Below are 16408 nucleotides of genomic sequence, written 5' to 3'. Positions count from 1 at the left end.
GAGCTCCCTGGGTGCCCATTCCTAATGTTGCCCAAGGAGCCTCTCGTCATGGTTTAGACGACGCAGACACGTACGGAGGCCCTGGGTGTCCGCACTCCCTGTCCGACTCCCTCCCCGGTGTCGCCTTCGTTTATGAGGAGTGAGTTCTTGTCCAAGGCCCAGACGCCTGGTGGAAACGGGGACAGTGAGCCGGCGGGCTGCAGTTGGGGCCACACCCTGCTCTGCCTGTGCCCCTTGGGAGGCCCGGTGGCTGCAGGAGGCTGAGCCGGGCTCCCCACTTGAGGGAAGCAGGGCCGCCCCAGGGCGGGTGGGGCTGTGGGTTCCCCCCCCCCCCCGGGTGCTTCTGGGCTCTCCGCCGTGGCCCGGCGGGGTGAGCAGGTCCCAGCAGGTTCCACAGGTGGCTTCAAGGGGACTCCCGCACGTGGGAAGGGCCAGGCCAGGCTCTGTCCTCCTGTCTTGCTCCCCCCTCCTTTCTCAAGCCAGCTTCCGCTTCTGCCGGCGCTGGGACCAGGACCCCTGGCTCCCGGGTGCTGTGCCCCTGACATCAGACCCTGCGCCCCAGCACACGCAGCTGTCGTCTCACCCCTGCGCTCGGTGCCCCGGCTCTCACTGCTGTGGAACTGAGACACGGGCTGTCCCTCGAGAAGGCGCGACACGCCTTCGGGAGGAGCTCTGAGGCTGCGACCTCGCGCTCGGAGCCTGTTTCTGCCCGGGGTTCCGAGCAGCCCGGCTTGGGTGGATGGAGTAGGAGAATGTCTGTAGTCTGTCACCCAGTGCTGGGCACACTTACCCGGAAACCCCGCGGGAGGCCAGCAGCCCCGGGGGCTCGGCACCTCGCGTACCTGCCTGTGTTCCCCGAGAGACCCTGGTGAGACCTGGGTCCTGGGAGGAGGGTCCGAAGCAGGACAGGGAGGGCTGGCAACGGAGTCGCGGCCCTGCCCCACAGAAGGGCACAGAGGTCCGGGCAGGCTCCGCATGGTCCCAGGGGTGCCCAGTTTCCGCCCCCACCCCGGTCTCCTCCCCTCGGCAAAGAGCAGGCCAGAGCCCGGAGAGGACCTTGCAGACAACTCACCCGACTCGTTTATGTTTTGAAATTCACGTCCCGCCACCAAAGCTGTCACTTCAAGCGCATTTAAGTTGTACGAAGCGGTTTCTCGTGTATTCAGACCTTGTGCCGTCGTCACTGCCGTCTAGTTCCGGGGCTTTCCATCGCCCCAGAGGGGCCCGGCCCAGCAGCTGGGGCACCGGGTCGCACGCCGTGCGGCCCTTGCGCTGGTTTCCGCCCGGTCTCGGGCCCAATGTTCTCAGCACCATGTTCTCCCGCGTCGCACCGTGGAGCAGCGCGTCTCTCTGCGGCCAGGCGCTACCCCCTTGTAGGGACAGAGCGCCACCGGCCTCCGCCCCCCGCGGCACCCGGCTGTCTCTGTTCGGGGCCCTCAGGGACAGCGACGTACGAGTCTCTGTGTGAGCTGTGTTTGCGGCGACTCGGGTCTGCACCGGGGAGGGGGCTCTGGGTCCCGTGGCAGCTGTGTGTTTACCTTTCTGGGGATGAGCCAGGCTGTCTTCCAGGGCGGCCCGGCTGGCTGTCCTCGTGGCCGTGAGGCGGGGTCTCGTGGCTCCGACCTGACGTGGGGCACCTGTTGGCGTGACGGTTGGCCTTCTGTACGTCTTTCCGGGAGACATGGCTGCCAGGCTCCTCCCGTGCCCTGTCCCCCACCCCGTGCGGACGCACGCGCTCTCCCCCGGCCCGGAAGGGGCCCTTCCGGGGGTGCTCGGACGCCACGGCGTGTGACACGTCCGGCCTGTCTGTGCTCGCGTGCTGCTGGTGCGTCTGGTGTCACATTTAAGGAGCTGCTGCCTAAGTCCCGCGAGTCCTTTGGCTTCAGCCCTTACGTCTGGACCCTGCACCCACTTTGATGATACGTCAGCGTTTACGTACGGCTGTTCCGGGCCCCTGGCAGTTCCTTGCCACTTTCAGGGCTGGCTGTCCACTTCTGCACAAGGGCAGAAAAGGGTTCTGACGGGCACTGCGCCGACCGCCTCGCGGTGCTCGCTCGGTCCTGCCGTCCCGCGCCTGGGCAGCGATTTCACGGACACCTCTGTCAACTTCTTTCCACTTCCTTTCGTGGTTTTCAGCGTACGAGCCTTCACTCCTTTGGTCAAATTCTGTTTGACGCTATTTTACCGGCTTTGTTTTGGGATTATCCATTGCTAGTGTGTTCACGAGCGTATAGGTTTTCGGGGCGCCTGGGGGGCTCAGTCGGTTGAGCGTCCGACTTCGGCTCGGGTCACGATCTCGCAGTCTGTGGGTTCAAGCCCCGCGTCGGGCTCTGGGCTGACAGCTCGGAGCCTGGACTCTGCCTCGGATTCTGTGTCTCCCTCTCTCCCTGCCCCTCCCCCACTCACGCTGTCTCAAAAATGAATAAAGATTTTTTTTTTTAAAAAGAAATACATCTGGCTTTTGTGTCTTGTATTCTGCAACTGTGCTGTGGTGCGTTGGCTGTAATTGTGTGTGCGTGTGCCCGCTTCTGTGCACACGCACGTGTGTGCGCACACACATTCTTTAGGGTGCTTTTTACAGAAGATCATGTCACGTCAGAGAGAGGTGGTTTTACCTCCTCCTTTCCCATCTGAATGCCTTTTCCACCTTCTCCCAGCCTGACGGTCCAGCTGGAACTTCCAGGACAACGTTGAATAGAAGTGGCTATTCTGGCTCCTGACGTCCTTGTCTGGCTCCTGACTTTAGGGACAAAGCTCTTGGTCTCTCCCTGCATGTGCACACAGGTGGGCACACACACTTACACGCATGCACACGCACACAGCGACGGGCACAGACGCCCTTTATCGGGTTGAAGGAGCTCCTAGTTTCTCTGTGTCTTTATCACGAACGGGTGTTGGATTTTTTGAAACCATCGAAATGATTGTTTTCCTTCATTCTGTTAATGTGGTGTGTTACACGGGCCGATTTTCACATTTTGAGCCGTTCTGCATTTCTGGAATAAATTGCACTCGGTCATCATGTACAGTCCCTTTACTATGCCGCTGGGTTTGATTTGCTAGTGTTGAGCTGAGGACATTTAGATCTATATTCGTGAGGGTTATTGGTCTGTAGTTTTCTTGTGATGTCTTTGTCTGGCTTTGATATCAGGGTGACACAGGCCTGCAGGAAGAGAACCCACAGCAATGTGGGCCCGTCAGCCCTTCTCACGGCCAAGCAGGGCACCGAGCACGGGTCAGAGACGAGACGGAGACTCACAGCCCATCCGCCCTGGGGATGCCGGCGTGGATACAGCCAGCACTTCTCAGAGGGGGGTCGGCTTAGGGGAACAGGGTGCGGGGATCCGGGGTGGGCCGGGCTGGGAGCTCAGGTGGAGGGGCCGAGGTGGGGACCTGTCAGCCCCAGGGGTGGGTGTGGGGAGGGGGCTCCCAGGTGGCATGTCCTGCCCACCCCACCCCCACCCAGGAGCTCTCTCGCCCCAGCGCAGAGGGCACGTGGGGGCCTGCGTGTGGTGGTGTCTCAGCTCCTTCCCACGGAACCTTAAAAATAGGGCCGAGACGGTGTCAATCTTCACAGACCACAGCCTGCCCCAGAGCCAAGAATAAGTCCGAGCCACTCAATAATTCAAGTCAGATCCAAATAGACTTTCCTGTTAACCCGGCGGCCTCTGTGCCCCTTCCCGAGGCCCCCACCCTGCCCAAGGGCCGGGAGTAAGAGGCTCCCACGAGGTGGGTTGGCCTGGACGTTGTAGGCCTCTTCACTTTGGGGACCCCAGCCTATGCACCCTCCCCTCTCTTGGGGCAATCAGCAATGGGGGACACCCAGGGCTGGGAGTGGCTCTTTGTGATCAGGCCAAAGCAGGGCCTCAGGGAGGAGGTCCTAACCTGCCCCGAGCACTCCCTCCCCTAGCCACCCCCACACCTCTCTGGCCACAGACATTGGCCTGTGTGAGCCGGTTTTCTGCCAGGCTTCTCGGCACCTTTGACTGCCATTCACCCCTCCTCCTAGGCTCCTGGGGTCCCAACCCTCCAGGGCCCAAAGGCCAGCCTGGGCTCCAGTGAAGCCAATCCCCCCCACTCAGGCCCCAGTCACTGGTGTGCACGTACCCCTCAGGGTCTGTTTTCCTGCCTCCTCCTGGGTGGGCCTTTAGGGCCCAGTGGGAATGGCTGGGGACAAGGAACCAGGGTTCCTGGGTTCCAGCCCAAAGCTTCTGCACTCGCTGGGGGAGGGGAGCCTCACTGACCTGGCCCACCCACTCCAGGTTTGTTCTGGCCCCAGCAGCCCCTGCTGCACCACCCTGGCCAGGCCCTGCATGGAGTTTTACCAAATTATTAATTAAAGGCACAGACATGCGGCGGCACTGACATCCAAATGAATAGCATGCTGGGTAATTAGACGAGGTGTCATGGAAATGATGGAGCACAGCCCGGTATCCCCAGTTCACCTCCCCAGGAAGCAGGAGCGACTTCTGGCAGTTTCCTACCACCACAGGCGGCACGGGGGGCAGGGCTGGGCCCCCCTCCGTCTGATTGTTCCCCACCCAACAGGCAGAAGAATGGACAAGGGGACAGTGAAGGCAGGAGACAGGCGAAGAGTCCAAGGTGGAGGGAGGGAAGTGGGGGAAGCCAGCGGAGGGCCCCTGCGAGGGCAGGGAGGAAGACCAGGCTCCAGGACATGGGGGGGCTGCCCCCCAAAAAGGAGGCAGCTCCCTACGCCCTTCCCTGGGGTTCCCGGGAGTATGGAGCAGGCTGGAGTGTGTCTGCGTTATAGTTGTTTGAATTCCACTTGGTTTTTCACCAAAGTCATAAATGTACGTGGCTTAATCAAATATCTCTGTAAGACTTGCCACGAAAAACCAGCCGCTCTGTACCCACCGTCTCTCCTGATTTCCCCTTCTCAGAGGCAAAATTTTGTTGTTTTAGTTAGTTTGTTTTGGTATTTACTTCTAAATAACGTGCTAACGTTGCTTTTTTTTCAGACTTGGAAATCATCCACTCACTTCCTGCTGTTGAGAGTTTGTTCACACACACACATACACACACACACACACACACACACACACACACACACACACTTTTCTTCCACCCATCTTCTCATTTTGGCTGAATCATAATTCAATGTATGCATTATTATTTCTTTGCACATACTACTCACAGCTGAGTAACGTATTGTAATTACATCTTTTTTCTTGTACAACCTCTTGTTTTTCCTGGACTTAATAACTGCCTCGTGTTTTGGGTTTGCTTTATTTTCTGTGTACCTATTACTTATTCATCCCCAAACCCTGTAACAAAAATATAAATCTCTTTTCTGGTATGTTAAAAACATCAGGCCATCTATAAATTTGGTTTCTTTCTTGGAGCCTGTGGTAGACAGCCTCCAGGATGGTTCCATGAGAAACCACGCGAGACAATAGATCTTTGTTCTGGGACAATTTTACATATTTTTAAAATTACTGGTTTTTTTTATTTTTGAGAGACAGTGTGTTCACTACTGGGGGACGGGCAGAGAGAGGGGGACAGAGGATCTGAAGCGGGCTCTGTGCTGACAGCAGAGAGCCCAACGTGGGGCTCAAACTCGCGAACTACAAGATCATGACCGGAGCCGAAGTCAGACTCTTTTTTTTTTTTTTTTTTTCAACGTTTTTTTTTTTTTTTTTTTTATTTATTTTTGGGACAGAGAGAGACAGAGCATGAACGGGGGAGGGGCAGAGAGAGAGGGAGACACAGAATCGGAAACAGGCTCCAGGCTCCGAGCCATCAGCCCAGAGCCTGACGCGGGGCTCGAACTCACGGACCGCGAGATCGTGACCTGGCTGAAGTCGGACGCTTAACCGACTGCGCCACCCAGGCGCCCCTAGACTCTTAACCGACCGAGCCACCCAGGCGCCCCTGTTCTGGGATAATTTATTACACAGCAAAAGACAACTAACTCAGAGCCATTCCTCCCATATCCACCTGTCCCAGTTGCCTTGTACCCCTGCTACACATCCATCACCAAGGACCTCTCTCCACCCTCGTCTCTCCTGTGCTGAATCCACCCTCCTTCGTGGATTCTGAAGCCCTTTATTTGGGTCTGCTCCCTTGTATTGACGGTGTGCATCATCTAGTGGCTTCTTGAGAACAAGTGTATGAGAGCTACAACCCCGCCCTTGCCCTCACCCCAGTAACTTGTGCCCCCCTCCCTCCTCTGGGCCATGAGGCCACCGCTGTCCTTGGTGCTGAAGCCGATGCCGAGGTGTCCCTCTGTGCTGCTGGTCTGGGATGCTGAGGGAGCCTCTGCCCTACTTTTACTCCTCTCTCACCCTGCTCCCCTTCTCCCGAGGCCAGATACTGCGTCCGTCCTGAAAAATCCCCTTCCCTTCCAGCCCTGGCCTTCTGTCCAGGCCTCCCCTTTCTGCACCAGGCTGTCTTCCTGTCCAGGCCCCTGATCAGACCCCACACAGGTTCTGCAGATGGGCTCGACTCCTGGGGTAAGAGCCCAGAGGGGTTTGAGCTGAGAAGCCTCCAGATTACATGTGACAGAACCCAACACAAACCATCTTAGGTAAAAACGGACTTGTTAGTTCACTCTGGGGGCACAGCTGGCCGCACCACATACCTGCTGGAGCCAGGGAGTGGAATCAGCCCCAGTGCACCTATGGAAGGGGGTTCCTCAGCAGGCCGAACACGGTCACCAGAAGGCACGCCTGGCTGGGGAAATGGGAAGGGACCTTCTCAGGAAGGTGCAGGGGCTCTGGGATCTCTCAGGACCCTCTGTTCCCAAGGTCCTAGAAAGCATCGTCTCTGCCCAGTGACGCCCCATCCTGTCTCTGGGTATTCTCTTCCAATGCCAGCAGGAAACAGCGTGATTAAGGCTCCATTATTAACTTGCCAATCTTGTTTCTGGGGCACAGACGCTGACGGCTTAGGGGACCTAGTTGGCATATAACGAGGTCTCCATGACAAATTACTTGGGTATCAATTAACTATCTAGGGAAATGTCAAGCAGGATCTGTCATGCTGGTAGCGGGGGATAGCCAATTAACCTGGAGCGGTTAATCCGATCCCCAGCAGTCACCTGCCTCCGCCTCCAGCAGGGCTCAGAATGAAGGAAGGGGCCTGCATTACCCGGGTGGGCGGGGCCTGGCCTCCACCTCCCCAGGATGCACACGTCTGCAGTCACGCTGGGGAACCTGGGTGCATGGCCCTGGCCTTGCAGCCTGTCTGTCCATCATTCATTTTACAGCCACCTGCTGGGTCAGGCCTTGACTGGTCACCTCCGGTGGGGGGTGGGGCAGAGCTTTGAGGGACAAACGTGCATTCGGGGGACTGTGATCTGTGTGATCTCTATAGGATCCAAGATGGGTAAGAGCATTCACAGGGCAGGAAGGAGAGAAGGGTTAACTTTACAGGGGTCAGGGTGGGGAGGTGCAGGAGGAGAGGCCAGGGGAAGGCCTCTCAGGGTGGGGGCTGGGGCGGGGGGCAACCAGGCAGAGGGCTCCCAGGTTCAACACAGATATAGGGCCTCTGGCAATGAACCGGCAGACCATCTACCATTCTGAGCTGTAGGACTTGGAGACAGTTTCTTAAAACCTTTCTGGCCTCAGTTTTCTTGCCTGTAAATGGGGCTAATAATCCCTGGTTCCCTGAGTGCTGGGAGAGTGAACAGTGCCCCGGGCAGACGCACCTCACTCTGTGCTTGGCCCACAGGCAGGTGCTGGCAGAGTCTGGCTCCCCTTCTCTGCCCCGCAGGCTACGCACAGGTGAGGCGGTGCGGGGGGGTGTGGGGGGGAGGGTTGGGGGGGAGGCTCCGATGGAGCCCAAGCCCAGAAGAGGCACAGGAACGAGGAATATGAGGAAAGCGGCCTGGGAGGAAAGGGCCATCCCGGAGCAGGTGGTGTGGGCTGGCCAGTGGGCAGGCAGGCAGACAAGGCAGGGCACGGGGGGCAGAGTTTGGGGACTCTGGCCACCCGATGTCACGGTGCCTTCTGGGTTTTGCTGTTTTCAGGAACACACCCTGGCCCCCCGGGGCTGTGGACCAGTGACCATGCTTTCACATCCAGCCCTGTCCCCACCCATGGGGTCCCCACACCTGGCCTGCGCCTCTGGTGGAGCTGACCCCCACCCAGCGGTCGCGCCCCCCCCCCACCCCCCCCACCCCCGCCGTGCGCTCAGCGCTGATTGGCAGCTGCCACTTCCCAGCTCTCCCAGCCAGGGAGCCTCGTGCTTATTCATGACACTGACATATGGCACCTCCGTGGGGGGGATCGGAGGAAGCTGCCAATTTCGAGCCCGGCTGAAGCAAAACAAATGCAAGATGTGAGGGGAGCAGAGGCGGCCCGGGGGCGTGTGCGTGTGCGTGTGTGTGCGTGTGTGTGCGTGTGTCTGCACGCTGGTGCCACACTGTGGGGGCGCCGGGAGGAGAGGAGGAAAGCGGCGGGGGGCGGGGGGAGTGAGTTTGGGTTTTCGTGGCTTCTGGGCCTTGGCCGATGGGGTGGGTCCTCAGAGGCCAAGTTGTCCATCCCTCTGCCCCCCCCCCCCCCCCCCCCCGGGCAGGCCGGCTCACGGCAGCTCTCTCCCCTCACACGGACGGACGTGCGCTCGAGGCCGCGAGCGAGACAGGCCAGCAGCCTGCAGCCCTGTGTGCGGATGTCTGAAATGTTCTCATTCTTTCCAGAACCAGGAAATTCCGCCTAATGTCAAGCCGGAGCCTCCAGAGTTCCAGGCTTAGCCAGCCTCTTCTGTCTCTATTGGGGATGGGAGAGTGCGCGCGCCGGCCCACATCGGCGGCTGGGGGCACGGCGGCCCTCGCCCCACGCGGGCCTGGCACGGCAGGGCTTGGCTGGGCACCCACAGGCTACGAAGCTCTGCTCCCGGGGCTGGGGAGGGCAGGGCCAGAGCCACAGGCCGAAGCTCTGAGGGTCCTCAGCCGGCCCCTCCTCCCGGACCCAGGGCTAGAGGCTGCTGCCACGGCAACGAGGCTTTTTGCCAACTGGCCGCAGGCCTCCTGGGAATGGTTGGTGGGTCCAGGAACCACAGCCACCACTTCCCAGGAGGCCCAGCCCCAGGGACTCCGACCCTGCTCGGCCAGGTGTCCCCACCAGTAGTAAGGGAAGTCACTGGAGATAGAGAGGGGGCTGAGGGACACCAGAATTGGGCCTGGGGCCCGGCAGGCCCAGGTCTGAAGCCAGCTGAGCTGAGAGGAAGAACCTGTCCCACAAGCCCCAGCCCACAGCCGGGCCCTTATGTGGGATGTTTCCCGGGGGGGGGGGCGGTCCATCGGCCTCCTTCTTGGTGAGGGGAACAGCTGGGGGCTGGGGAGCAGCCCCCCCACAGCTTGGGCCTTCCCCGGGGAGTCAGAGAGCTGCGGATCCCTGCCCCCAAGTGTGCAGCCTGCCAAGAGCGGCTCCCAGGCTGCTGGAGCCCTGGGGGGGGGGGGGGGGGAGCCCGCAAGGGCGGCTCCCATTCCCGTCCACTCCCTGGCCCCCGCCCCCCCCGTGGGCCGCGGGCCGTCTGGGTGAGTCCCCCGCCTCAGCCAGGCGGAGCGTGAGCCCCCAGGCCTGGCTGGCGGTGCTCACGTCCGGCAGGCGCTGGGCCGCCTCGCTTCAGGCACCGCTGTGCATGGAGGCATCTGCCGCTCAGTGTCTCGGGGCAGATGGGCTGCCAGTGAGCTAAGTGTGTGCGGGGGAAGGGGTGCCATAGGAACCCCTTCCCGCCAGAGCGTGGGGGCGGGAGAGGCAGGCCGGCGGGGGGAGCGGGGAGTGCTTGCGAGGGGGAGGGGGCTGGGATGGCAGGGGCCCTGAGCGTGGGGGGAGGCACGCGGCGGGGTCCTGGGGGCACCGGGCAGGGCAGGGTGGCCTGAGGAACGTCCCGTCCCTCTCGGGCCCTTGGTGACCATCTTCAGGGTGCCTCCCGGCTCCCAAGCCCGGAGCTTCAGCAGGACAGGGGTGTCCTGGGCAAACAGACGCCTGCCATCTGCAGGGCCCTCCCGCCAGGGGGTGAGGGCGGTGGGGACTCCGCCGCCGCCCGCCGGGCAGATCTGCCAGAGCACGTGGGCGTGGTTCCCAGAGGGGTCAGGGTAGCGCTGGGAGTCAGGTGAGGTCATGCGGCCAGCCACTCCTCGGAGCGGGACCTGATGTCAGCCCCGGCCCGCTGCAGCCAGAGTCGTGCCCCGAGGGTCCCGTCAGGTCACAGGGGCCAGGCGGCTGGGCAGGGTGCTGCGAAGGCAGAACCGCCTGGCCTGGCTGCCCCAGGCCGGGCCCTGGACCCTGGGGGGCAGTGGGGCTGTGGATGGGGGAGGTGTGGAAAAGTTGGCAAGGCGACAACCCAGGGCCTGGGGATTGCGCTTCTCGGGCACCGGGAGGGCCTGGGGCAGGGGAGGCCCCCTGGGCCAGCGCCAGCATCCTGCCCTGGGAAGCTCAAGGGTTTCTCATTCATAAGGACAGTGAGTGGACGCTGGGGACCCGGCTCTGTCCCTGTCGCGTGCCAGAGGCTGCCCTGAGCACCTAGCAGCGTGGCCACCCGTCTCATGGGCACCGTAGCAGGGGAGGCAGCATCACCCCACCGGCTGGAAGAGGAGGTTAGGGGCGGAGCCGGACGGAGGCCGGCTCGGCGCGACCCCCTGGGCTCCAGGCCCCACAACCCCGCTGGAGGGCTGCCCGGCTCCAGAAGCCCAGGGGAGGGTGCCAGGTGGGCCCCGTGCCCCTCTCGCCTCCCTCCCATCCTGGGCGGCCCCCACCCGCCCCTGCAGCCGCCTCCGCCCGCCCGGCGTGACTCAGCTCAGCTGTTAGCCTCTCGGCTGGTGGTTGCCTTTTTTTTTTCCCCCCTTTTTCTTTTCCAAAGTGAGGCGTCGCTGCTGTGCTGTGGCAGGCCTCTGCCCAGCAGTGCCCGGGGTGGCTCCTGGCTCGAGGCGGCCAAGGTGACCAAATGACCGGGCCTCACCCCTGGGCTCTGTTCCCCGGCGGAGAGATGCTGTCACCTCCAGAGCAGGCATGCTCCGCCTGAGCTGGGCATGGTGCTGGGGGACGCCTGTCCAAAGTCACCCTCCACAGCTGTCCCACGACCCAAGGACCTTTTGTCCTTGATGTTGTAGATTGAGCACCAAGAGGCCAGAAACCCTCCTGGGGAGGGCGAGGGGTGGGGCAGGGGCAGAACCCAACTTCTCAAGAAAGGGAAGAAATGGAGAAATTTGTCCTGGACCAAGTCACTTGGATGAGGACGAGCTTTCCCTCAGTGAAGGAAGGAAGCCTCCCTGACATGGGATTGTCAGGAGAAGGTGCCATTTTGTTAGGGAGTGAGTTTCCTGTTCCGAGGAGGATTCAAGCCCTGATGTGGATTGAGCCCGGTGAGGGGACAGCGCTGCAGGCCGGGTGGGCTTGGGTTCATCTCCGGTCTGCCTGTGGGAACCTGGGGGAGTCAATCTGCCTGCGGGGCCGTCTCCTTGTCTGTGGAGCGGGGTCAGTATCTCCTGAGGATGGGACCAGACCGTGCAGGGAATGTGTATACAGATGCGTGTATGTTCTGGTGCGGACCGTGCACCTGGAGGTCTCCACCTCTGAGGGCGTTTGCTTCCATGGTCGGGATGGGTCCCGTCAGGAGGGGTGGCTCAGACTTCAAGGGGGAGGAGCTGGGCGGCGGCGGGGGGGGGGGGGGGTGGGGGGGTGGGGAGAGGTCTGGCGCAGGGCCCGGGGACCCCCCCGAGAGGCTGGCCTGACTCTGGGGTTCCCAAGCACAGGGGCGCCAGAAGCCCTTGGGATGGGGTGCTCATGGAACCCGGAAGTTGGGACGCCCCGGCCTCAGTGGAGAACCCATGTGGGCAGACACAGGTGGCCTTGGGGTTTAAATACCTCCGTGAAGGTCAGATGGCCCCACACCCCTGGACAGGCTGGGGACAGCTGGCTCCTCCTGCCCCAACGCTCCCCTCCGTCCCACCCCCTGCTCTGTGCCCCTGTCTCGCGCCTCTTGCAGCAGATTGAGGGGTGGCCCCCAAAAGATGTGTCCGCCCGGCACCTCGGAAGGTAACCTCACTTGGAGTAAAACTCGGCGGAGGTAACCAGGTTAAGGGTCTTGAGATGAGCTCATCCCGGGCTGGGGTGGGCCCTAAACCCAATGTCAGGGGTTCCCAGTGGGAAGAGAAAGGCAGGGGGAGGCGGAGACTCAGACTCAGGAGCAGCCGCCTGCAGTGGCACCCGGGACACCGGCAGAGGCAGGGACAGGTCCCCCCCTGGGAGCCTGGCGGCTGCCGGCATCTGGGGCTGGAAACACCCTTTGTGAGCTAAGGGGGCCGCGGGGCGCCTGCTCCTCGCCGCGGGTTCCCGGCCCCTCCCAGGACGTCCCGTTAAGGCAGGAGTGGGGCCCCTGCAGCCACAGAGGCTCCCGCGACCACACGCGGCTCAACGGACACACGAGACAGCACCCAAGGAAAGCGCGCCCAGTCACTTCCCCGCAGGATGGCCTTCACGGCCTGGCGCCACACGGTGTGGGCCCCCGGGGCCGTGTGTTGCTACTGGGTATGTAGCCACTGGGCTCTCCAGAAGATTCTCTGAGCCTGCTGATATCCTGAGATAACTCCTCCTTTCTGGTTAGGCTAGCCGGAGTGGGCCCCATGGGTCCCAAGTGGCGTGTGGGGTGAGGGGGCCTCAGCGGGGGGCGGGGACCCCCTCTCGGCTCTGTCCGCGGGCAGAGGCCATGAGCCAGCGAGGACCCCCGCTAATCCCAGCTGGATGAGCTGACCTCTGCCCCAGGGCCTGGCGGGCACGGAGTCGGCCAGGAGGCCCACGAGGGGTCCGCGGTGGGGGCTGGGGGGTGGGGACACCCACAGTGAGGACCAGACGCCTGCTTTCTCCAAGGTGAAGAGGCCTCAGCTCCTCCCTGGGGCCCAGGTACCCTGCTGTCCTCCCTCCAGCCCTGCTCCCGTCCCTCGTCCCTCGGCTTCCTCGGGGCCCATGTCCTCCCTCCCTCTGTCCTCCTTCTCTCCCCTACACCCTTCTTAGAAATGAAGTCATCTAGAAAAATAATCAAAAAATAGAAAGGAAAAAAAAAAAAAGCTAAGAAAATGGGATTTTTTTTTCCCTTTCAAACATTTGGTAAGACACCTCCCACACGGATGAGTGTCCACCGGGGGCCTGTTTTTGTCCGAGGGAGACTCGGGCCTGCACCTCTCCGGGTGGCGCCAGCCGGATGGGCTCTCCACTCCCGTCTTGGGGTCTGCGCGGGGCCTCCCGGGAAGCCTGGCCAAAGTCAGCTCCCAGGAGCCAGAGACCCCAGGCCATGCTCCCCACAGGAGCCCCCCGAGGATGGGGCGGCCGGGTGGGGGAGGGGCGGCGGGTTCCCGCTCTGGGGGGCACCAGCCCCTCGTGGGGACCTCGGCCCCCAGCCTCTCCCCTCTGCCCACCGGCCCTGCTGCAGCTCCCGTTTGTTTATTTATAATTTACACTCAGCCAGTTTCCAAGAAAGCTCCGAGGCACTTGCTGAAAAGCTGCTTCCGCAAGCTGGGCTGTGCTCCCATCAGCCTTGGGCTCCGAGCCCATGGACACTTTCCCCGTGGCTCGCAAGTTCCGACGTCTCAGCCTGGCGTCCGGGGCGCACCGGGTCCGGCCCCCGAGACAGGCCCTCCCTTCCCGGGGCAGCTCACTGCCTTCTCCCGCTTTGGGGGCCACGACGCATCCTCCAGGACGCCCTCTTGAGCCCCGGTGGAAGGGGACCTGGGGACGGCTGCACCCCTCTTCTGTCCCTCGGCTATCTGTCCTGGGGCCACAGTTACCCAGTACGGGCGGGCGCTCCACCTGCCCCCCCCCGCTGGACCTCGCCCAGCCCTGGAAGGGACCAGAATGCTGCGGGGGAAGGGGGGGGGTCCTGGGTCTCGACCGGTATCCAGGCCGGGTCTCCTGCACCGGTTTCCGGGGACCGACATGCAGGGAGGGAAGGGCCTGCAGGGAGGGAGCTCTGGCAGGGGCAGCGGCTGCAGACAAGAGGGGGGTGGCCCTCATGATTTGGTCCGAACCCTGGGTGGAAAAAAGTGCCACTCTGTTGACCAGCACAGCGGGGACACAGGTGGCTGCAGTCCCTCCTCAGCCCCACTGGGGCCTCAGAGCTTCTTGCCTCGGGCAGGGGGGTCGTCCCTGATCCCGGGCGCCCCCTTCCCTCAGCCCTGCTTCGTCAGGCTTATTTTCCATCCGCGGCAGAGGGAAGTCGGTCTCCGACTCAGGTCTGCACCAGCCAGGGCCAGAGAACCGGCTTAAGCAGGAGAACGTGAACGTGACACCTCGCTTCTGCACCCCCCAGTCCCTCCTCAGTAAGAGGGGGTGAGTGAAGCCGAGGCCAGCCCTGCGCCCAGGATAAGATCAACGCAGATGCGATCAAGGCCACAGGGCAACACACCGCACGCCCCTCGCAGGGCCTCAGTTTTCCCACCTGTAAAATGAAGCAGCCTCAGCCTTCTCCCTCTGCCCAAGTCTGTAGATCCGACTTCTACGGAGCAAGCTGGATGGCCCTGCCAGCCAGGAGGGCACATGGTGGGCCAGGGGCAGGGGCCGCCCTCCGCCCCCCATCATCCTCAGGGGCGAGATCCCACTGGCCGCGGCACCACCAGTTCTGGCCAATGCCCCTCCCCCTCCCTCTCTCCTTCCCTCCGTCCCTCAGCCTGAGCAGACATCACCTGGCAGGGGGAGCCCGGGCATGACAGGCCCCCGGGGGGGGGGGGGTCGTCCTCAGGAAGCCCCCGTGGCAAGGGCAGTGCCAGGCAGGCCTTTGCTAGGGATGTTCTCGCACTTGGCGGGCACGCAGGGGAGCGTGGCCTTTCCCGGGTTCCGGCTGTCCTTGCCACTGAGTTCCGTGGGGCCACAGATGCCCTGGCTGTGGGGGTCAAGGCAGACCAGATGTCCATTCTGGGCCACAGTGCCCCGTGCCAGAAGGAAAGTACAGAAGGCCCCTTGCTGACACAGCCCTGAAACCCTTGACTCTGGAGCTGAAAGGGAGGCGGGGGCAGGAGGGAGGGAGGAAGGGAGGGGAGGGAGGGGAGGGGCCCCGTGGCTCCATTTCCTAGAGGAAATGCCTTTGAGGCACCAACTGGCCCCAGAGCATCTGGCTGCTGGGGTGGCCTGTGCCCCGCTCCCCACGAGGTTGGCGGCATATGGCTGCCCTGGCTTGTCCAAGCCACGCAGCCTGCAGAGAGCTCCCCTGCCAGTGCCCATGCCCGGGGGGAGCCAGTCGTCCGGCCATTTGCGAGCAATTCCGGTCAGCCCTGGATGCTCGTCTGGCTTCCTGCCTGGGAAGCGGCATCGCGCCCCGGGATGAGCACGGGCTTCTCAGCCACCAAGGGCTGGACCGAGGCCCCGGGGCCTCCATGTGCCAGTGGCACAATCGCGGTCAAGGGGCTACACTTCCTGAGCCTGCTTCCTCGTTTGTGAAAGGATAATCATGGAAGCGTGGGGACCGAGCGCTAGAACCACATGGGCGCAGAGCAAGCAGCCGGTGACGGTTGTCCGCGGGGCACATTTCGCGGCAGAAGCGGCCTCGAGGGACCACTGGGAGGACTCCTGGAGACCCCACGCTGAACGCGGCTTCGCCGGCCCCCTCCCGCGGGGGCAGTGGGCTCGTCCCAGTCCCTCCCACCAGACCCAGGGCCCTGGTCCAATTCAGCACCTCTGGAGCCCGGAGGATCCTAAGCAGAGGGTGACAGTGTTTGAAGGGTAGGATTCCCTGAGCGCCTGGGGCCTCCCACACGAATGAGCTTTTTCGGAGCGAGATGCTGCGAGTGAGGCACTTGCTACGTGGGCAGCCACTCGTTCCTGCTGGTTCCCCTGCCAGAGAATCACCCCAGGGTGGGGAGGAAGAGGAGGAAAGATCCCTCATTCACCTGCTCAGTCGACAATATTTACTGAGCACCTGCTGTGGTCTGAACCAGGCAAACCCTCCACCTGCCTGCAGCTCCCAGGCAGCAAACACCATGCTGGATGGGGCCAAGACCCATGCGGCAAACACAGGGCAGGGGGCCAGGCGAGGGTGGGGTGTGGTTTCACACGGGCGGTCGCCTCACTCAGGAGGTGAGAGCCCCGCTGGCATCTGTGCAGAAATCGGTGCACGAGTGTTGCAGGCCGAGGGGCCCGCAAGTGCAAAGGCCCTGCGGCAGGAAGGAAGGAGCGAGGAAGGCAGAGCCCGCAGTTCGGCGAGGCTGCGAGGCTGTGCGGGCACGGGACCGGGGGGGCGTGGCTTCCGGGGACCCACGGGGAGGGGGCATGACAAGGTCACCGGCTGCGGTGTCCACAGGCGGACCGAGGCTGAAGGACGGAGACCAGGCCCGGGGACCAGGGCGGGAGGTCGGGCGAGACGGCGGCCCCGGGGCAGGGGGGGCAGGGGGGCGGCGCTGCGAGCGGGAGGAGGGCTCAGGCCGGCGAACGCGCCCGGAGGCCCGCCCGGAGGGGGCGGGCGA

The 16408-nt window shown here is 62.8% G+C and overlaps 1 long non-coding RNA gene across 1 annotated transcript; it reads right to left on the bottom strand.

Annotated features, from left to right (window-relative positions):
• Positions 1 to 2815: 2815 nt before the first annotated feature.
• On the bottom strand, positions 2816 to 14574 carry LOC131497375 (uncharacterized). The gene is made up of 3 exons (XR_009254925.1): positions 14392 to 14574; positions 6599 to 6690; positions 2816 to 3160 (listed from the first exon to the last, which is right to left on the bottom strand). It is a non-coding gene; the product is annotated as an uncharacterized LOC131497375 (long non-coding RNA).
• Positions 14575 to 16408: the final 1834 nt, after the last annotated feature.

The sequence above is a fragment of the Neofelis nebulosa genome, chromosome 16, assembly GCF_028018385.1.
Source record: "Neofelis nebulosa isolate mNeoNeb1 chromosome 16, mNeoNeb1.pri, whole genome shotgun sequence".
Taxonomy (NCBI): domain Eukaryota; kingdom Metazoa; phylum Chordata; class Mammalia; order Carnivora; family Felidae; genus Neofelis; species Neofelis nebulosa.
The sequence above is the reverse complement of the archived record's forward strand: the minus strand, read 5'-3'. Positions and strand labels throughout refer to the sequence as shown.